Source organism: Chaetura pelagica, unplaced genomic scaffold (genome assembly GCF_000747805.2).
Source record: "Chaetura pelagica isolate M959 unplaced genomic scaffold, ChaPel_1.0 scaffold90, whole genome shotgun sequence".
Taxonomy (NCBI): Eukaryota; Metazoa; Chordata; class Aves; order Apodiformes; family Apodidae; genus Chaetura; species Chaetura pelagica.
This window is the reverse complement of record NW_009953496.1, coordinates 3,158,925-3,182,443: the sequence shown is the minus strand read 5'-3', so window position 1 is coordinate 3,182,443 and position 23,519 is coordinate 3,158,925.

Here is a 23,519-nt window from a genome sequence, read left to right as displayed (position 1 = left end):
GTTATTTGCCTATCAACCTTCTTTTCAGTAGTTTATAAAAGTTAAAAATTTATAGGGAACTGGCAAAACCCATCCCTGCACTCTTTGCTAATATGCTCAGCATGAACTGAAATGCTTGTTGTCACCTGTGTGGGCAAAGACATAGCAGTCGTGTTGTGCCCTCCCATATGCAAACAGAAAAGTCCACTGGGGGGTGACATCAATGAATCAAGAAGTGTGAAGCCCAACCTCATGTGAAATGCTGCAATTCCAGCTTAGAAAAGCCATTTGCCTTATCAAAAATTGGAAGGAAGTAGGCCTGAAAGTCACTTTGAAAACCAGGTGCTTTAAAAAATGCCACATTAAATCTTAATCAAAAAACATTAAATCTTAAATCAAATTAAATACCTTACCTGAAGTTATTTCTAAATATATATGAGATTCATGGAGAACTTAATTGCTGCACTTGGTTGTTTGTCGGGGTTTTTTTGCCATGAATTACCATAATGGAAAAATGTCTGACTGAACAAACAAACACACATTGTGGCCCAAAAGAAGCTCCCTTGGCGCCAATCTGGAGTTTCACCAGAGTGCATAGGAACTGAATGTGACACCGTTGTCATCCAGGCTAAGCTGTCACACAAAGCTGGTGGGAGTGTTGGCAGCAGCCAGGGAAGCTGTGGGGCTGTTGCAGTAGATCCCAACCCGCCTCACCTCCAGGGTGATGGGCTGAGGCAGCCAAATTCCCCTTGTTTTGATGCAACAGCAAGTCTCAGATGTCAGCCAGGGCCCTGCTCTCCCTTCTTTGCTGAGCTGTACCTTCACCAGGGCTCCTTCTCCTGGCCTGGGGACAGCGCAGTGACCTGACTGTTCCCTGGGCTTATTTGTCATAACTTTTTATTTCCATGACAGCTGAGGCGTTCCTCATAGTTCACTCTGCTCAAGTACAACAAGATGGAATAAATCCCAGCAGTAAACAGGCTAGAAGGCAGTTTTCTCTCTTAGTGTTTTATTTATGGGGAAGAGGCCACATGAATAATTGAAGATGCCTGTTTGCACCCACTGCAATCTGTGAGTGGTTTGAAACGTAAACATGTCAGCTCGCAATTGGAGCTTGAGAAACACATGTGCTGAAGAGCTGCAGGCCGTTTGTCTGTCTGTCACACTTACCTTCCCCAGCAGACCCCCTTCTCCTCGCATGCATGGGCAGCCCAGGAGCAGGGCGTTGCTATCCTATATGACGCTGGTGCAAGTTTCCATGGAAAAACTGATGCAGAGATGAATGGAATCACGCAGGCGACATGAGGTGAACTTATGGTGCATTGTAGACAGTAAAAAGCAAATGGTATTTCAGACTGGGGTTGTTGTTGTTTGTTTTTTTTTCCTTGTGTGACATACAAATTGAGATCAGCTGAGGCTCCAATAGTAGTGCATTTAAAGAAAACCAAAATGCCGTGCAGAAATACATGACAGAAGCAGCAGACAAGAAGCCTGTTCGTTGGAGGGGGATGTTGGTCAATCCTGCTTGCATAGATCTGGTAAGGCATAACAGGAGACAGAGGAATTGATGCCATAAAACCCAGAAATAACTAAAAAATCCAGCGTTCTCTAAGAAGTGACATGGTCTCCAAAGTCTTATAAATCTGACCTTACTACATACAGGCCAGACACTGAATGAATAAGATCCTCAACACAGTTATTGATCTGACATGATTTCTGAACACAAGTGAAACCTCAGTAGTTAGGATGTAGTATAATGAATCAATTCCTATAAATATTAAAGAAAGATTAATGTTCAAAACTTCTGCCATCTTAAGACCCTACAGCACGTGAGGCACAGCATTTCATCCCCTCCAAGTCTAGGACTGGGCAAAGATAATGAGCTGTTATTTAAACGCATTGGACTAAAAATGAAGAATTTGGGAAAATGTCAGGAGAAGCATTTTTTGCAGCCATGATGGTGAATTAAAACAACAAAGTGGACACACCAGACCCTAGAAGAGTTATAGAGGAGACTGTTGCCAACTCCCAGGACATTTGGGAGAAGTATTTGGGACAAGCAGAAATATTCAAAGACAGTCATCATTGTTTTTCTCTCTTTGTGCAGAAGTGGAATGAGCAAATAAGATTTTGTAGAAATGGCAGTTAAAGTCCGCATGGTTGAATCAAACTGAGAAATGTATCCTAACGACAGCTTCAAAAACATACATTTGTTTTAAAAAATGAGGTGGTGAGCAACAGCACTATGTCAAGAATCAAGTTGGTGCAGAGAAAGAGATCTGGCTTGGAATTCTCACTAACTTTGCACTGGTGTCATGTTGCTGGCTAGAGTGGACCCAGCCCTGATTAATTGCCCTCGTCAGTCAGATCCTGGGAAAAAGTCTTGAAGGCAGACTGATACTCCAAGGGCGTGTCAGATGTGAGGTTACTTGATTACGGTCTTCTCTGAGGGTGTATCCATAGTGTTTTGAGTCGCTGGGCAGTGCAGTGACAGCAAACACTAAGAACTGCCATGTGTACAGGTTCTGTCTCCTGTTTCTCCGTGCAACTGAAGGCCCCCCTCAGAAATGTGTGCATAGTTCCTGGCAAAATCAGTGGGAATTATGTGAAAGTATCAGAGGACAATGAAATCATGGCACACTTTTTAGTTTTCATCAGTTGTGAGAATTGTCTCACTGCATTGTTCATTTGCTAAGGATTGGTTTCTGCCACTTAAAGCTTTTATATTAATGATAGTATTGCCTTAGATTCTTTTCTTGAGCTTTGCTAGATTAGGTCATGCATCACTTGTATTTAAATTTAGCCTGGGTACGACTGCTCTAATATTTTTTCTTATTTCATATTCATCTCTCTTCTGTCTGCTGGCTTCATTTCAGACAAAGAAAGTCAGTATTTTCTCTGCAAGTTATTTCATTTTGTTGGTCTATGATACCATAGCAAATGTCAGCTGATCTTATGTCATATAGAGTTGAAGACAGACTGTTATCCTTCCTTTGACAAAAAAACAGATCTAAATAACACAGGTTCATTGGTCAAATTAAGTATTTTTAAAGCTATTAAAGCAGTTAAAACAGATCTTTGCTGATGAGAAAATCTGCCTCTTTTCCTGGTGGTCTCTTGTTTCTCCTCTTCTTGCATTTGATCTCCATAACATTGATTGTTTTGCTGGTAACAAAGTCATCATTCACTCATTACTTTGCAAGTCTGAGCACATCTTATGGTTGATAGCTGGATTGCCAGCACGATCCAAAATTAGCCTCTTTCTACTTATTCTTGCCTAGTCTGTAGGGCCAAGACTGTACAAAACTGAACGTGTGTCAGGAAGCAGCAGGCGATAGCTGCTGTGTTTCCTTACCAAAGAGGCTAAGCCCTCGGCTGTTATGAATGCAGATAAGTCTGTTGTCAGCAGATGAAAATCTGTTCCAACCACACAGAGAACCCCACCATTTCTTAATTTTTGTTATTTGGACGGGAGCTGCATATCTCTGTTTGGTTTACAACTGAAAAGTGGCCTTAAAAGGTCCCTGGTACGCACTTGCTGTCCTTTCTTGCCTGCGCAGGCGATGGGGATCTGTGACTGTGCAGAAGGACTGGCGTTCACACTGCCTGGCTGTTTGCTTTGGGGGAGAAAGAGCAAGGCTACGGGAGCTGCTGCTCAGCCCCCACTGCCAGCACACTTCAATTTTTCTCTCCCAGCACAGCGGATTATCTCTGGCTGCTGGCAAAAGGGCAGCGTGAACGTATTCTAAAACCTCTTCCTCCACATAATCAAAAGGAAAGGGACACAACACGAAAGCTGCCAAGCAAAGAGCAGACAAGTGACCCACCCGTTCAGCCTCCCCTTCAACCACTCGCACTGCTGCTGGCTCTCAAGGCCCATCTAGGTCATATTATGACTCCTTTATTACTGTTTGAGGTCACAGGGAGACATGCAAGTGCATCCTATATCAGGAAGTGTAGTATGTCTCAAGAGTGAAATATTTGGCTGTTAGCGGGGGCTGTGGCTGCGACTCGGAAATCCCGGGAAGCGCCTGAAGGGCAGGCAGGCTCCAGGCGCCGGGCTGCCTCCCAGCAGACACAGCCACCGGGAAGCGGAGCGGCTTTACTGCCATTCTCCGCACGGGCCTGCCTTCCTCCCAGACTTCCCTACGGAGCGCGACCGCTCCTTGGCCGCTCTGCCCAGCTAGCTGGGGCTGCTGGTCAGTGGGAAAGGCCTCCATTGAGGCAGGTACCCAGCACACCCATGGGCTGCCGGCTGAGCCGGACGGTTGCTCCTGCAGGAAGACTGATTAGGAGCATATAAGGCAGGCAGGGAAGAGGTGGGTGCCAGCCAGCAGCCCTGCATGAGCAGGCAGCAGATTTATTGGTGTATTTATCAGCACAGGGCTGTGGGGAGGCTTGGCAAGCATGGGGAGGCGGGCGGGCATGGCACGCACTGCAGCGGGGAGGGACAGCAGCAAGAGACAGGGTGCTGGGACCGGTCTCCTGATGTTTCCAAGGTCAAGGCTGGAGGCCTTTCTGGAGCAGCAGGTCCAGCAACCAAGATTAGATCACAAGTGCAAAGATCCTTGAAAGGAATTGGGTGATAGATAGTTCCACAGCTTCCTCAGCTGTACCCACAGCCATTCTGCCGCTGTTTGGCTCTGACTTTAGCATCACTCAGGCATAACCCACCCTCAGATACACACATTTTTTTATACAAAGTTCTTGACAACAGCTAAATGAAGCTGCTGTTGGCAAAACTTGATGTAAAAAGGGAGGTGGAAATGGGATTGTTTTTCCTTATCTAAGTGATAAAGTTCAAAATGTTTATGTCGTATCAGTTCGTGCAAGGCTAATATCCTCTCCTCTTTATTGTCCTCATGTAGCAGAGAGAGAGGGGAACAAGGGTTTGTAACTGTCAACACAAATTTTAGCATTGAAATGCTTGTCATCTATTTTGGCTCTAGTCTTGCTGTGGGGTGGAGGATCCTCTCAAAAATCCATCTGACTACACAATAAAAATGTGAATGCTTCCCCTTACAGTAGGAAGAGACTATCAAGTAATCGTTGTCTTGCTCCACCAGATGATGATTACAACATGTCTTAGCTCCCCTGAATGTTAAGCACAAATAGATGCAGAGAGCAAACTCCTGGTAACACTGATGTGTACTGTACCTACACACTTATTCCTACCAGAAGTCCCCTTTTTCAGACATTGGTAACTTTATTTTGTTTTTCCAAATTGGCTCCAACCACACTATATATACATATGTGCTTGTGTGTTTACTTGTGTGTGGTTTCTCACCGTGTATATGTGTGCATACACAGAAAACACATATTCTACTGTTTGGGTTTTTAGATTTAATGAAACAGACAGTCAGCCAAAAACAGGAGAATGAAGCATACAAAGCATTGAGGCTGACTGGAGTTTGCAAGGTCTCTGTTCAGAGCCATTTTTCATTTCCCAGAAAAGTATTTGACTTTTAAAAGAGTTATTATTATTGAAATTTTATTAAAAATCACACTTGAAACACAATTTAAGAGGAAATAAACCAATAACCATCTTAAAAAGAAGGCTCAGTAAAGAAAAAAAAGAAAAAGACATTGAAGTGTTAATACTACTTAGGTTAAATGTCTGGCCTTAAAGGAAAAGAACCAATAACATCACCAATGTGTGGCCAACAGTCACCTTCTAAAAATGCCAGGTTTTTTATGAAACATTTTTCTGTGTTTTGGTCAGCTTCAGATTAATTTCCTTTTCTTTTTCCTTTTTTTTTTTTTTTTTTTTTTTTTTTTAGCACAATGAAGGAATGGGAAAAGTCTCTGAGTTAAGGGTGTATTAAACTTCCTGGCTCTGAGTAAATTTTCACACAACCAGAGATGTTTTATTAATACAGTTCATGAAGGTAAAAAGTGATGTGTGTACATGCAAGAAAAAGCATTTACTGGAGAGTCAGCTTTCCTTGAGGTATTTTTTCCTAATGAGAGAAAAAAAAAAAAAAAAAAAAAGGCTGTAATTACAGCACACACCTGTGCACAATTAAGTACAGACTTTCACACTCCTCTGTCCTATGGGACATCCATCTGCCATCATGGGGCACCTCCAAGTAGCTGACATGGGCATCTACAACATGCTCCCTGACCACCTTGGGCAGTCAGCGCACAGCTGGCAATTTGCTGCATGCTGATTTTGGCAGTCAGATCAGATGAGTGGGTCTAACTTTATGCCAGCTGGTTTTGACAGCTGGTTTTATTTCATTGTGTCTGATTATTTATGGTTGTACTGCAATAAAACCCATCTATGCCTCATTTTGCTGCCTTTAAACAATCACCTACAATTAAAATTATTGATAGGATAAGGGGTAATGGTTTTAAACTGAAAGAGGGTAGATTTAGGTTAGATATTAGGAAGAAATTCTTCACCATGAGGGTAGTAAGGCACTGGACTATGTTGTCCAGGGAGGTTGTGGATGTCCTCTCCATGAAGGTGTTCAAGGCCAGGTTGGATGAAGCTTTGTGCAACCTGGTCTAATGTGAAGTGTGCCTGCTCATAGGAGAGAGGTTGGAACCTGATGATCTTAAAGGTCCCTTCCAACCTTAACTGGTCTATGATTCTATGATTGTACCAGGGTCAGCTGGAGACTCTTTGGAAATGTTAATCTCAGTAAGTCTCACATGTGTTTCTCTTTGCTGTTTCCTCACCCTTCCTTGGGAGGATGTCTTGCCTGCCCCAGTGAAGGTAGCAGCAATACATGGCAACAGGCTGAGGGTTTTCTCCTTTCCTCCTCCAGAGGAAGATACCATTCTCCAGTGTAGACCACGTAAGCTTTCACAGGCCTGGAGAAGCTGTGAAGAGTTGCGTGCAATCTGTTTTTCTCACGCAGATCTGAGATCAGCAGCGTGACAAACCTGGCTGTGTCAGACATACATGGCAGGCTGAGAGCATTAATAAGCATTTTTCTTAGCTGTCACTGCAGAACAAGTCTCTGCTCCATGAATCTGTTGGAAGATATTTACTGCTTGGGTAAAAAATAAACAAATAAATGTAAAAAAACCAACTGTTGGGCAGATGAAATTAATTAAAGATTTCACTTTGCTAAATAATTTTTCAGATTTCCCTCCACATAGGCTATTATAGGTTGCATGATGACTAACCTAAATATTATCACAAGGCATGCTCATCTTTCATAAATAATATAAGGATTGCTGTAATCCTGCCTAAGACCAGCTTTGGATGTTGAGAAATATTGTGCAAGTGTCCAACATTAGAAGAATCATGTTTCTTATTCCACCACTCTGGCCAAGTACCATGTTGTCTTTACTGGAAAACTGATGTTCATCAAATGAGTTTAAAGCTGTGAGTGGGAGAGGGTGGGACATTGCATTCTTGAGAAATGACATTAGAAATAATACGGTACTGCTTTGTCTTTGTACTGTTAGCAAATCTGGGATGTTACAGAGCAAACAGGGAAGAGCATGCCATTCAGTGCTTGTACTTTACTTTCCCCATTTTCTTCAAATACAGGTTGCACGAGGTCATCTTTACTCAATGGGGCTTCCCATTCGCTTCTGCTTCATTGTCTATAAGCTTAAAGTTCTAAATCAAGAAATGTTACATTTTTTCAATCTTTTAGCCCATAATCAGAAAGAAAAAGGAAGAGGTAGGAAAGAAAATCCACCATGGCTTTACTTTTATTTAATTAAAAAAAAAAATAAAATAGACATTATAGAGGAAGAACAGGACTAAAGGGGAGAAATTGATTTTGAAGTGTTGTGTCACAGAAGTCTTGAGGTATAAGCATTTTTTCTGCATGTTAGTGGCCTTCTGGAGGATACAGGTCTTCAGATTATAAGCATTGAAGAACTATTTTAAAGGTTCCATTTTTAATCTGGGACTTTTAATGTAATGTTTCACCAATGAAATAGGGGTTGTCTTTTCTTTGTTTTTACAATTAGAATGAGGACTTTTCCCTTTAACTGATGTAACAGACAGTATTGTAATGCATGCTTACTGTTCAAGATGTAAAATTAACTTTCACCAAGCAGGCTTGAAGGTCTGCAGTATCAGCCCATGGTGCATTGTGACTGCTTGGGGGGTTTTGACAAAAGCATCAGTCTCATTTGGTTGTACTGCTGCTGTGTGCTCTCGTATGCAGGAACTGGGTGGAAGCTGTTTAGCTGAAAGATGCTAATGCCCTTTTTATCAAAGGAAACAAAAAGCAAAACAAGTGCTTTTATTTCTTATAAATACTTCTTGTTTTATTGATTTCTTATACAGATTTCTATGGCACCCTGAAGACTGGAATGTTGTCAGAAATCCTGGAAATTATCAGAACGCAGCAATAATTAGTAACCATCAAAACAGATTTTTTTTTAGAGGTTTAAATCCCTTTCTTGTGGGAGCTTTTTCTGAACAACCCAGAAAGACAGGGAAGTTTGCCACCATAAAAAATATGACAGCTGCCTGCAACGAGTCCAAAGGTTAGGCAAGGCTCTTACCATGTTTTATCCCCTGCCATTTATCTCTCTTCTTCCCACTTTTCATTTCACCTTCCCTTCCTCTCCTGTTTCTCCCACCAGTGCTCAACTTTTAGGCAGGGAAGAGATGGACTGCGCAAACCTTCTAAAGACTTCTAAAACCCTGAGGACAGCAATGAGAAGAAGCTTCTCTCTGCTCAGCAGGCATCTTCCACTCATTACTGCCCTGCTGGAACACCAACACCTCAACATTTGGTAGAGTATGGGAGCATTCCAGGAGATGCAGAGAAACAACTCTTAAGCATACTCATAATAAGAGAGCAAAATAATGTTTTTTCTCCTTCCTCTCTACTTCACACTGAGAAGGGGAACTAAGTAGGTTAGTTGGAGATAGGGACTTGGTAAAGGAGAATCAAAGTACTCTCTGCACCAGTGCTGGTTGGCAAAGGATGCACCCTCATCCTGCAGATAAAAGGACATGTGCATGGCACAGTGTTGTTTAAACAAAAATAGATCCATAGGTAAAATGTTCTGGTTCAATTTATGAAGTTTTTGTTTGTTTGTTTGTTTGTTTTTCATTCTATAATAGTACTAAATATAACTACTTTGTCTGCAAAGTCACTCTCACCTACCCCTGTGGAAAGCCCAGAAGAAGAGACTTTGCGGCACTTACACAATTCTCCTGGGTCACTGTGGCATACCAATAGAAGAACAAGATCTGCTCACTTCAGTTTCCACATCCAGGCTGGTACAGAATAGTTTAGAGCAAAAAAAAATTCCCAAAGGTTTTCTAATACCTTGCCAGTGTTTTGGATAGTAAAATTTGTGCTAAAAAAGTGGTGTTTTCCTGGGAAATAATAAATATCTTTTGAAACAGTAAATATATTAATGAAATCTGGGACTCCTTCATAATAACAGATATCTCAAAGGAAGATAAGATGGAGTCTTGAAAATATTATCTGTTTATTGGAAGACTTCATTAGATGCTTGGGGTTAATAGTTAATACTAGTAATTCTTGCAAGTTGAGTGTTGTGTCATGAGAGGCTGTCAAGAAAGAGAACCACAGAAAAGAGGGGATTCCAGACCTTCAAAGAGTTAACTTTTGGTCTCAGTTTCTCAGGGTCCCATATTGGCAGCAGTGTAGTATACTTAATACATCTACTTACAAGAAAGCCTTCTATCTCACTACTTGACAATCTAGGGGCATGTAATAAGTGTGCCTCATAAGTTGTCCATTAGCATGACAGACTCTTAGTTTGTTACTTGTGTTGTTTAAATGAAGATGGGTTGGTTTTCCAATGGAATTGCCAGAATTTGGGGTCATCCTAGTGAAAGAGGTTAAATTTTGATGTTAATCACAAATAGTAAATTCCCATCTTAAAAATAAGTTAAAACAGAAATATGCAGGAAGCTAAAATGAATAGTAGAGAGCTGAGGATTGACAAAATAATTTGCTTACTCTGTGTACTTATAAATATGGTTTAAAATGCAATTTATTTATTTCTACAGTGGGTGTTTGCAGCTTCTACAGTTGGTAAAATTGTAAAAAACAGCACAGCTACTTCATCAAGATTATTTATGTGGTTTTGACTGCTTTATATTTGGAATAAATTCTTCTGCTTTTCAAGTCATCGAGGCAGAGAAAACAGTTTTTGGTCTGTGTTTTGTTTTGTCTTGAGGGTGTTGTTTTCTCCAAAGGGCCTGCATAGAGGTTTACATGAATAGCACTGCAGCAGAGATGTTTAGGGAAACTGGGGGGGGGAAAGTTGAGCAACATATAAATGTTTGCTATTTCACAGAGGACTTACATATTAAGCTGCAAATGAACCAGATAACTAGGAGCCTTATGCAAAATTACACTAAAATACTCACTTCTCTTTTGCAATTTTTTATGCTAATGTAACATTAGTGAAACATTTCTTTAAAATATTGGGGGTGTCCTGCAGGAGAAAATCAGTTCCATAAAGCACCACATTATATGCTTAGCTTTCCCTAACTTATTTACCATAGAAAATACCTGTAACTGCTCATGTGCTATATCTGCATGCAAACTTAGAATTCGATGCAGAGATTAAGCACTAACCATTCTGATAATAGCAGTGGAAGTAATGGAATCCGTACATCCTCTGAGGTGGATGTAGATTCAGGGCAAGGAAAAGGTGTGCCATGATCACATCAGAATTTTTTCTTCCCCCTTGAGCCAAAACCAGGGCTGCCATGAACTAAGTACCATTCAAATTTCTGTCATTCAAATTATAGTGGGTAGCTTTGAAGTATTACCTCCCGCGTCACAAAATGAGAGGAGTTTTCTCTGTAAGAAAGATGAAAGATACATCTTCTGGCAAAGACCTAAAAGTAGGTGCTCAAGGGTCTACAGGGCCCTAATCTTTTCCCCTCTAGGGCAAACTAATTTAAGGAATATACTACCAGGTTTGCAGCAGATTGTATGAACTCTCTAGGGCACATTTGGGTAGTAGATCAGGATTCTCATCATGGGTAGATTCTCATCATGGGCTTTATCCATGCATAAAATGGATTATCAGAGCTGTGCAATGAGAAAAACAGAGAAAGCTTATGGTGAAGGTCCTGCAAGAAGTAACTTGTTATTAACGTACTTGAAAATGCTGTACTAGCATATAAATAATTTGCAAAGCACTCATTTCTGTGAGAGGCTTTAATTCATTTTAAAAATGAAGCCTCTTATAAACACCAGCAAAGAAAGCACAGGCTATCTTTCCTGTTCTTCCCCAGTTGGGCAGGGTAACTGGGACTGTATTGCCAATCACTTTTGCTCCTGTTTGGATTTAGGGACAGGACACCAAAGGGTCCTCTGGTTATAAGATTCAGTAATTTTTTGCTGGCCTAGGTTACCAAAAATAGAAGACCTGGAAGGAAAATTCTGCAAAAGAATTCAGGACAGTTGTGAAATACATGTTACCAACAGCCTGGTACATGTTCTAGACAATATGTCATGGAACATCTCGGGTAAGCACTCACCTGTAGGATGCTAAAGTTGCTGTATTATATGGTATGAGTCATGTAATATGTCTCTGCAGTTGAACAAAGTTTCACCAATTAAACACTGAACAGATGAGGACCTATTATAACATAATCATCAAGGTCTGTGAACACAGATTCCATCACAAAACGGCACATGCTGCTGTGATGGCTGTCATCTCCTGCTTGAACATGTCAGAGGCACTGTAAAAAAAGCTTGTACAGACTGAGCTGGATTGCTGAAGAGGTGAAGAGCAAATATGGAGGCAGGATGCTTTGCAGAAATTTTGTGCTTACCTAAGCTTCCAGGCTCCAGCTTTTGGTGTAATTTAGAGCAGTCCAAGAGTCAATCTGAGCTGACTGGAATGATATCACAAAGGTCACTGTTGTGGTTGAGTGTTGGCCAAAGATGTCTATGCTCTAGGCAAAATCTCATTTACTGTTAATATGCAGCTTCTAACCCTCCCAGTTCGTCCCCCACCTCTTCTTTCCCATGAGGAAAGGCATCTAAGGCACCTGTGCAGTTTGTGCCCATAACAGAGAAATCTTTACTTGCTCTTTGTTTCTTTATTTCCACCGCATGTTTTTTAGTTAAGAGTTAGTTTCTTTGTCTGTTCTCTGTAACCTCAGTCACCGTGACCTTGTGCCACTGCAACTGGGGTAGCTTTGCATTTTGCTAGGAGTGGAATTGCCCCAAGGTAATATACTGGTAACTGGAGTTTCCTTCCAGGAGTGAGATTCAGACTGTGACTGTTGCTTGGTTATATGAAACGACTGATGATGAGTGCAGTCAGACTGGTTTCTAATTTTCTGCTGGATTTCATTCATATTTCAGAGAGGTTTAAGAACAATAGGTATTATGATGTCTGCTGTCAGACACACTGCCAACTTGTCCAAGACCTCTACAATTTGTGCCTTTGAAGGAAAGCATTTTTCTCAACTGATAAGCACTTTCCATGTGGGGAACAGCACGGAATATCAAATTAGGGAGTTTCTTCTTTTTCATAAAGGTAAGGATTGGGTTGTCATTTTGACTGATATGCAGTTGAATGCATTGCTGTGTTTTCTTCTACATTAAAATGAACCATTGCTCCCCTTGGAAATGCCACTAACTTGGTCATCCTATGCAACAGTTACCTCTCATTTGATTTTGGTTCATTCTGATAGCATGCAATGACTTCTGATGTAGACATGGAAAATGCTCCTATTTTGACAGCTGCACTCAACATTTATATAGTGAGAATTTAGGTGATTAAATATGACAGAGAGCTTATAATTTTGTCTAAATGGATGAGAGATAAGTAGTCTTATAAACCCCTCCAGGAGGAAGATGGCTAGACTAACACAATAACCTTTGCTTATAAAAATTATAACACAATGGGCAATAAATGTACATATAACACGTGCAAATTTCTATTATAAACTGAAGACAATGTCTTACATTTTAAGTTAGTAAATAATTTGAATGGTAGTAGTAGAAAGTGGTAGAAAATGTTACAGCAGCTGCTTTTGGACAGGAGATTTTTTTTACACTGAATAAAACAGTAAACAAGAAAATAATTTATTATTCATAGAATAATATTTTCATATTCATAGAACCATTACAGAATGGTTTGAGTTGGAAGGGACCTTAAAGATCATCTATATCCAAAACCCCTGCATGGGCAGGGACACCTCTCACTAGATCAAGGTGCTCAGAGCCCCACTCAAGCTGCTCTTGAACCCTTCCAGGGATGGGCTTCCACAATTTCCCTGGGCAATGTGTGCCAGCAACTCACCACCCTCACACTAAAGAATTTCTTCCAAATGTCTAACCTAAATCTCCTCTCTTCCAGTTTTAATACACTGCTCCTTGTCCTCTCACTACAAGCCCTTGTAAAAAGCCACTCCACAGCTTTCCTGTAGCCCCTTCAGGTACTGGAAGGCTGGTATAAGATCCCCCTGGAGTCTTTTCTTCTCCAGGCTGAACAGCCCCAACTCTCTCAGCCAGTCCTTTTAGGAAGGTAATCAGATAATCTTCATGGCCCTTCTCTGGGCTCTGGGCTTTATCCATGAGCTCCATGTCCTTTTTATGGAGTGCAATGGAGGGCTGTGAGTATGATATAGGAACTGGAACATCTGTCTTATGAGGAAAGGCTGAGAGACCTGGTGATGTTTAGTCCAGCACAGGAAGTCCCATCTCAATGTGAGGAAAAACCTCTTCACTGGAAGTGTTATGGAGCACTGGAACAGGTTGCTGAGAGAGGTTGTGGAGTCTCCTTCTATAGAGACTTCCAAGACCCATCTGAATGTGTTTCTAAGTAACCTGCCATAGATCTGTAGTGCTCCTGCTCTGGCAGGGACTCAGTGATCTCCAGAGGTCCCTTCCAACCTCTAACACAATTCTGTGATTCTGTCATTATGCTGGGGGCTCCAGAACTGGACATAGTACTCCAGGTGGGGTCTCATGAGAGCTAAGTAAAGGGAGAGAATCACCACCCTTGACCTTCTGGCCATGCTTCTTTTGATACATCCCAGGACACAGTTGGCTTTCTGGGCTGCAAGTAGACATTGCTGGCTCATGTTGCCTCTTATATTCTCAGGTTTGCAGTCTTTTTCTGTAGAAGAACAAAATAAGACAAATATCTCCTAGATATTTGACTAGTGACCACTGGAATCTCAGTGGAAAATAAATTAATAACTACAGCTTCTTTTTTTTCAGATGGAGCATAGACTAGAAGGGTATCTGGCTCTACTTGTTGTCATCTACACTTCACCATGTGTCTTGCAAATTGTGGGTTATAGATTTTGCTATCTGAGCAGTACTAGAAAAATGGAAGTGAGAAAGAAAATGTAATGATTTACCATTGCTCTAAGGAACAGAATTATAGGCATGTAGTTTATGTGTTACCAGACACAGAAGGAATGTGAAATATTAAGTGCTTCCTGCAACAGGCCATTTAAGGAACAAACATTGCAAGCATAATAAATTCAAAGACTTCCAGAGACAAACTTGTTAAAATGTTTGTTTTAAAAAGGAAGTCAAACCACTAAGAACACAGAAATCAAATGTCCTCACATGGCAGTGACTGATTATGCAGCATGTTCCAGATTTGGGGTCAAGTTTTCAACCAGGTGATTTAGCAGTCCAAATCCCATGAACATTCCCTGTGGATGCTCTTAGGTTAGAAGTGACTTCACTTCTTCCAGGGATAGCGGGACTTAATGTGACTGCTCTTTGGCTGCTCCTCATCATCTCTGTTAAATCCAATTGTTTAGGCTGCAAGGCAGATGGCAGCTAAGGCAGGCTGGGTGCAGGGGTGGGGACATCCCTGGGGGCAATAAATAGAGGTTATTGTCCTATGCATTCCAAAATCTTCTAAAAGGACAGCTAGAGATGGGCAAGCAAGCAACAGAAAACCCTAAACATCTTAAAGGAGTGGGAGAAATAGCTTAAACAGAAATGTTAGAGAACTTATCATTCTGTGTGTTGTTTTGTTTTCTTGTTTTAAGGAGAGATGTGTGATTACTCAGATGTGATAAGATAAACCTGGAGAATTTACATCTGGGCATTTATTTCATAGTAAGCTCTGATAATATTAATATATTAGAGTAAAATACAATTTGGTATAATTTTTCTCTCTTTGGGTAGACTGTGCAGTTCTTCAAGAAATGTCACCATTGAAGCTGAGGGTTACACCTGCACCAGTAATAAAAAGGATTAGGGGCTGCTTTTTGTGCTTGTAAGTAAGTTGGAATGGCATCGATTGTGCCTGAACAGACAAACCCTTCCTTACTGTCTCATGGGGAAGAGTCATCAATTCAGAATCATTTTGGTTGGAAATGACCTTTAAGATCATTAAATCTAACTGTTAACCCATTACACTGCCAAGTCCGCCACTAAACCATGTCCCTAAGCTGTATCTATGTGTCTTTTAAATACCTCCAGGGATGATGACTCAACCACTTCCCTAGGGAGCCTGTTCCAGTGCCTGACAATCCTTTTAGTGAAGAAATCTTTCACAATATTAAATCTAAACCTTCCCTGGCACAACTTGAGATTCTTTATTCTTGTCCCTGCTTGTGCTGTCTCCAGGCTGCCCCTGGACTACCAGATGACCACCTCCACGGGCACAATATTCAGTGCCACTCGAGGTGCTCCTGCAGCTAGAACAGAGAGCATGAGTACCACTTGCCAGTCTCCTGCTCTGTCTTTAGTGTCCTGGGGGCCTCCATCATCTCTCCATGTATAGGAATAGGCAACAAAGGGGAATTGGTTTCTCAGGATGTTCTTCTGTCTGCGGTCCCTTAACAGAAAGGGGAAACAGAAGGGCACCTGGAGTGGGTAAGGCAAGTTCAGGGACCTGTGCCTCTCTCACTGGGAGCTGTAAAAACACACCAAATGGCAGTGAAATTGCTAGGGCTAGTTAGGAAGATGTGAGTTTTCCTAAGTACCCCTACTCTTCCACTCAAACAGGTCAGCAATAGTCTCATTTGTATGAAATGGTTTGAAGGGAATTATATTTGGGAAAGAGCTTTGACTAGAACATGACACAGTGTGTTGTTTTGGGTTTTTTTGTCTGAAAAACATTTTAGTAGTAGAATAGTGCCACCATTCACACTGAATGAGGCTTTAGGATTTAACTTGATAACATTAAGGGATAGAAAATGAATTAATTAGCTCTGTGTTGGGTTGCAAATGAACATCAGATACTGTACAACAGTTTCCTCTTTGTTTGGTCTAAGCAGTTTTCTTACACAAACCTTGGGGCTTCAATCAGGATTTTCCACAATCCATCTTATGTTGGGTGAACGAATGTTCATTTCATAGAGGGCAGTATTGCATTGTATTTTCATATTCCTATGGACATATACAGGAAATAGATCTCAGAAGACTTTTATTTTAAGTAGACAGTACCGCTGTGAATAATAATCTCAGCTTTTGTTTCATACAGTTACAGTGCGCACTTTCTAAGGGCTGAATGAACTTGTACTAGGTGTGCAAAGGCCACGAAGAACAATGTTACCAAGCCTGTTTATAAAGAAAATGCACAGTAACAACACTTGCAGTACTTAAGAGCAATTTATGTAGCCATCTAGATAATGTTACAGGAGTTACTGTTATGCTAAGTGCATAATACTGTGTTAGTCCAGCTTATCTCTTTTCACTTGCTTGACAGACAGTTCTTGTACCAGACCAGTTTGTGCTTGTGTGAAACAACCAGTGAGAATAATGCACAATTGGTCTTATTCTAATGTTTTTACCACCTGGAGCCAGAAACAGGCTTTCAGTCCAAGGAACAAGGAAGCTCCTTTCATAACTTCCTAACGAGCTCACGCTCCCTCTGTTTGACATCATGCTGCACACAGCACGTCTTTCAACAGATGTTGTTGAGCCTGTTGATGAGTACCTGCTCTTCTCTTAAAGCTAGGGAGTTATTTCACTGCCCAGAAGTGAAAATAGAAATGAGAAGAGAACTCTATGTGTAGGCAAGGATATGCATAATGTCCTTTATTCCCTTTATTGAGTATGAGTTTGATCCAGTATCTACTAGAGTCCTGCTCTCCACTAGTATTGATAACATATTTTAAACACTGAAAGCAAAGGTCCTGGAACTGATTCTGAAGAGCTAAGATAAGAAGCCATCATTGTGTATTATTAAAGGTGTATCAGGAAGGGTGGATGAGCAGAAGAAGGACTGACACAGCAGAAAATTCTATGGAGGAGAAAGCTGTCCTTGATGAAGATAAAACCCAGAAATGGATGAATATGAGTGCTACCCTCCCCGAGGAGGGTAGCATGTTTTATCCCTGGGACAGGATGACTGGAAACGGTAGTTTCCAGAAGTAAACTGATGTGCCTATGTTCAAATTTACCTGGTTACAAAGTACATAGGAATTCAAAGACTATGAAGTGGGATAATAATGCAAACTATATACAAAATGGGAAATGACAACTAAGGATCTGTGATATCCGTGAGGAATGTTTTCCCCATTTTACCTACAGGTAAAAGTCTTAATGAATTTTCCTTTTGATTTGTGGTGCTTTCATATATAAGACATTTGAAATATCTTATTCATATGGAATATTGGGAAATAAAAATAAAAATCATATTACTTTTATTAGACTATGTTGCATTAACTCATAGAAAGGAAGATAATCTGCCAGTGAGCATGTAGGAGTTTAATAATTCTTTTTATATAAGTTATAGTTAAACAAACAAATCCTCCAAACAACTGAAAATCAAGGATCAAAATGTAACTGACATCACAGTCCTGGCTACAGTAGTGAATCATGTAATAATCCTGTAAGAAGTATTATTACCAGTTAATAATCCTGTAAGGTTTAATTCTCTGTCATTCTCTTTCTACTAATTGCTATCAGAGTGTCTTTCTCACTCATTGAATAATCACTCAATTCATTGAATAATATAATTATTTTATTAATATAATTATTTTCTTGATAAGAAAAACCCCACACCACTGTGGTCACATGACACAAAACACTAATCAAAAATGAACTCACATCGTCAGCACAAATATGTTAAAAAGAATTGACAATCCAACTTTGTACCAGGAGGATTTATTCCAGATAATGTATTATTTTCCTGTGCTGCTCTAACTTTGTACTGGTTGAGCCATTTAAGTCCTCTTCAAGTCAAAATAAAACTGGAAGAAAAAAACAATCCAAAACACATAGACTCCCAACACACAGTGTGGGATCTGGTTAATCTGACAGAGGTGTGGTTGAATGATGATGCTTGGGTAATCTGACAGGGTTCCAATCTCTAAGAGATGGAGAGAGGAGTATACAAAAACTTTGAAGCTTTCATGAGCCAAACCTAATCCTTGGTCTGGAGCCCCACTCAGACATACAAAGTGCCTTGGTTAGACTCAGAACATCATTGCATCAACCTTTTCCTAGCAGGAATAGGAGAAATTAACAGATGACACCTAGTCTTGGCACTTGAGAATAAAAGGATAAACTAGAAAGAGATTCCTCTGATTAGTTCTAATCACTTTGTAGCCACAGTTCATCTGAAATAATCAACTTCTTTTGAAATTATTTTATATGAGAAATTCTTCTTTTAACAGAAAAGGGGTGATTCCTTGCCCCCAGGAACTCTCAGCAATTTTATTTTTTACTTTATTGAAGTTGTCTTCAAAGAGGCCATTTATAGGGATCAGACAGTGTCTGTTGGAAGTACACTTTAACACAAGAATAGGGAAAACTCTGGAAGCAACTTGGTAACATTAATTTTTTCAAGGAAGGGGAAAAACGTATGAAAATACTTCTTATCAGGTCTCAGGAGTGTCTTCTATGGCCCTAGTAGTCAGATAAAAGGGTCTGTGTGATGTTTACACAGCCTCCCACAGAGTAATTGCCATAGCAGCTCATATAAAAGCAACAGCAGAAAGGTGTAAAAGTCATTTGCTAGGAAGAAATAGGAAGCAATCAGCAACACTTTAAACAAATTATTGCCATGAAATCACTCTCTCAGCTTGAGATAAGCACTCAGGGTCTGTTAAAACTGTAACAGCCCCGTGGCTTCTCCCAAGACATTTTTCTGCTAAGTTTTTATTCATAAAATGGGGGGATGCAGTGGAGTTATGCTTCAAGCCAGTGCTGAATATCTCTGTCCTCCAGGCTATGGCTGGTGCCCCTCTTGTGTGTGTGAATGTGTGTGAGTACATATGAATGCGTGTGTGAGTGCATATGTGTGCAGTAACTTTTCAAATGTGTAATTAAGAGCACAGGAAAGCAAAAATCTGCACAAGTGAAGCTGGTTAGAAGCAGCTGTCTGCAGAAGTGTGAGGTCTGTGGTAAGTAGCAGATCTCTGAGCTGTCCTGAGAGAGAAGCACTTGGCACAGGTGAGCTGGGAAAGGAATGTCCTTTTGGGGATAAACCTAAGTGATAGAAGGATTTTTTGGGCTGCCTGTGAAGCCTGGCCAGCTCTGTGGTCACTGACTCCCTGGGAGGGAGATGTGCTCTCCTGGCGCCCTGCCTTTAGAAGGAGAAAGTGAGTCCCCTACCCTGCCCTTGGCGACAGGCCACCTCTGCACTGGACATTTGGCTGCTTGTTCCAGCTCCTGGTTACCGCATCCAAAGGGTACTTGAACTGTGTATCCAGTTTGTTGTTACGGGAAATTCAGAAGTGTTCACTTCAGAAGTAGTATGATTCTGTCATATTTCTGGGTGAGCAGTGGTTTTGGCTATTATTTCTCCTTACTCTCTGGGAAAGGAATGTCCTTTTGGGGATAAACCTAAGTGATAGAAGGATTTTTTGGGCTGCCTGTGAAGCCTGGCCAGCTCTGTGGTCACTGACTCCCTGGGAGGGAGATGTGCTCTCCTGGCGCCCTGCCTTTAGAAGGAGAAAGTGAGTCCCCTACCCTGCCCTTGGCGACAGGCCACCTCTGCACTGGACATTTGGCTGCTTGTTCCAGCTCCTGGTTACCGCATCCAAAGGGTACTTGAACTGTGTATCCAGTTTGTTGTTACGGGAAATTCAGAAGTGTTCACTTCAGAAGTAGTATGATTCTGTCATATTTCTGGGTGAGCAGTGGTTTTGGCTATTATTTCTCCTTACTCTCTTTTTTTTTTTTAAAAAAAAAATCCTTCTCTTTCAGGAACAGATTACTGTGTATGTAGAAAATTAATATGAGACTGATCACTTTTGCCTTTTACTGAAAATTCAAATGCCTGCCCACTCCCCCTGATGTCACCAGTAGGATTAGGAGTGCAGGTGGGAACTAAGCGGGTGAGCTCTGGAGAAGGAAATTCTCATTTTGTAAATCTTCTTTCTGAGAGAAACTTGGCTCTTTAGAGATGCAGGGCTCCAGGGTTATGATTCAAAGGGAAAAACAGGAGTAGCCACAGATGTGGTAATATGCTGTGTGTGTATGTGTAGATGTGGGATAGAAGGAAGGGAATCGGGGATGAGGTGAGATGGTCCTTGAATATGGGGAAGGGACAGTGACTAGTAGGGATGGAAGGTTACAGAGCTACCTCTGCTGTGAGAAAATGGTTCTTGTCATTTGCAAACTATGCCCAAGCAAGTGGGCTAGGAAGCAGCCCTCGGCACTGCTCCCAGGAGCCTGCTGGCAGCCAAATGTTAGAGAGGCAGCTGTGGGCCAGGGCTTAAGCCTTTTCCCTGGCCTTTCTGCATTTACTGGAACAGATATAGCTAGGGCAACACTGGCATAGACAAAGCAGAAACTGCTGTGGGTGAAGAGAGATCTCTGCCATGAAGGTTGGGAAGCAGTTTGTGTTCCCAGCAGGGTCTCTGATAGACAGAGGCATTGCAGGTAATCCTTAAATCATCAAGAAAAAACTGGTAATGGAAAGCAGGTATGCTGCAGCTTCCCACTACAGACTTGCAATGTAAAAGATCCAAGAAATCCCCAGCTGCCTGTTTTTAGGTATGTATGTATATATATATATTATTTAGATGAACACACGCACCCACAGATGTAGCCCCTTCAAAACACAGGCTCTGCCTCTTTCAGGTGGAGTAGATTTGTAGGTGTCACAGTATCAGCTCATGGACTTAGCACAGTGTTTCTATAAAAAGATATGGTAAGGTCTAGTTCTTATTTTATCCCTTTCTGACCAGCCCAGCACCCAGCACTCATCCACTTTCTTGGAGGTAAATTCACTCAGAGAGGAGCATGAAAGAATGTTGCTGCTGGTCTTTGCTGCTGCCTTGATACTAGCCTGGGAACATTCTTAGTTATATTGGAAGGTACTCCTGTTAGTTTTGTTACTGTAATGCTTATTCCTTTTCTAACCCAGAGGAGCTTAAAAATTACTGAATGCACACACCTACTTGCATCAAAGTATGTGACACCAGTCAGTCTCATTTTTAGTTTTTAAACTTCACCGCAATTAATGTCATTTTACATTTTGTCACCAGTCACTGGTTGTGTTCTGCATTTTTTCTTGAAGCTACTGTATTTTTTTTGCTAAGGATTTTACTTTTATTAATGGTAAGTGAGGATGTATCTGGAGCACAAAAATTAGATCCATCTCTGCATTCAAATTTCTCTGACGTTTAGGCATAGTGCAAGGCTGTGTTCAGGCTCATGTTTGCATGGAAAATATTCAACCCAGTCTCAAGGTTTGTTTACATGGTTTTTTTTATTTCAATACTACATGAACCAACTGCTATTTAATTAGTGAGACATTGTAGAAATTCTTCTTATGGGTGTAATTAGCTTTGATCTCTTGCCTGAGGAAGGAGTTTAGCAATGGAACCACTGTTCCTTCCTAATATGGCACACATAATTGTAGCTGCTTTGTACTGGCTGTGGACTAGATTATTTCTCTACTGTTTTTTAAATATTGCTTCTTCCTCTCAAACAAATTCTTCCTGTCAGGAGCTAGCCCTATATCTCTTGCTTCTTTAGTAGTTCATGCAAGTTTATCTTTCTCGTTCCTTTTTCTATTATTATTATGAGGGCCTTTTGACTAGAAAAGTGATTAGCAAACATTTTTGAAAGCTGGATTGGTAACATCATGGGTTGTTTCATATATATATATTACAGTTTTTTACATATGTGTGGAGAACAAACAACATCCAACAATTTTTACCCATCCAGTCAACAAACTTAAAAAAGTAGCACATGCGTGGTTATTTACTTGTTATGATGGCATTGTCACATTGGGGTTTTCTGGGGCACCTATCCTGTTGACCTCTTTGTATTAGGTGGCCTGAACCCTGTGCATGATGCTCTTTTAATTATATTTACTCTGGCAGGAAGGAGTCTGCCCGGACACGCTGTCAAGCACAGAGCAGGAGGTGAGTCTGGCCCCTTTCCTTCAGGAGAAACAGCTGGGCTGGAGTCAGGCTGGGAGGAGAGGTCAGCAGGTCACCTTGGGGTCAGCAATGCAAAAACCTGAGTTTGAGTAAAGTCTTGGTTTCCACAGAAACAGTAAATCTTCCCTCCCACTTTTTCATCTCCTTCTTTCATCTCTCCTATCTCCTCCCTGCAGTCCAGGCATCTGATGTATTGGGGCCAGCAGCTCAGATTCATCTTTCAGCAGCCATCGGAGGAGCTGCTGATGCTCTCATTGTGTGTGCCTTTTGCAAACCCAGCAGCTAAAATACTCTCCTCTGCTGGAGGCAAATCTGTAGCCACCCTTGACTGTAGACAAGGCAACAGCATAATGTGCCCCCCAAAAGGAAAGGTTGAACTGGCAGCTGAAAGGGCAGAGCAGTCTCTAACTCTCTAGCAAGGTGAGGACACAGCAGGACTTAGTTGCATAAACTGGGAGAGGAAGGAAGGCAAACGAAAACGCTGCAAGAGGCAGAGAAGAGGGTAAGTCCCCACTTAGCCTGCCCACAGTCTCTGCTGAAGGGACGTGCATGGGAAAATGAGTCTTGCACCAGTTTGTAGCACAAATTGTGAGGGTGAATTACAGAGTCAACAACGTGTCTTCACTTGTAGCGATTCCATTGATGACGTTCTTGGGTGAGATTTTTACCCCTGTAGGATATCACACATTTTTTTCATCACTTTCTGACACTCCAGACTGACAGCTTCAGTAGCTGCCTCTAAGTAAAAGCTAATGCACAGCAAAGCACTTCAAGCAATCAGTGTTCAGTCAATGCCACATCTTCCTTTCTCCTTCTCTTTTCTTGCCCACCTCCCGTGCCTGCTGCCTCTGAAGTTTAGCATCCCCTCTTGCTTTTAGGAAGAGCAATCCAACAGACCGAAGAAAGTCAGCAGCTGTGAGAAAGAGCATAAAAACACTTGTTGGTGTGCACTTACGATCAGTGCTTTTGCAGTGCACTGCTGTTGTATGTTTCTGTGACCTTCTTGGCTTCTCCTTACTGAATTCCAACTTCAGCCATATCCTCCTTATGTCTGGACAGAGACTTCACTCTACTGTTCACAAGGTGTTATACAAGCTTCCCAGACCATGTCTGGAAGGGATATAATATTTTCTTCAGCTCCAGTATCCTCATTCTGCATGTAAATATATTTTATGATGTCTATACAGGTTTTGCTATGGTTATTATTATGGGCTAGACCTCCTGATGGGCAGGCACTGTATCACCATGGGGCAGGAATTTACAAACTGTCTGTGCTGCAGCATTC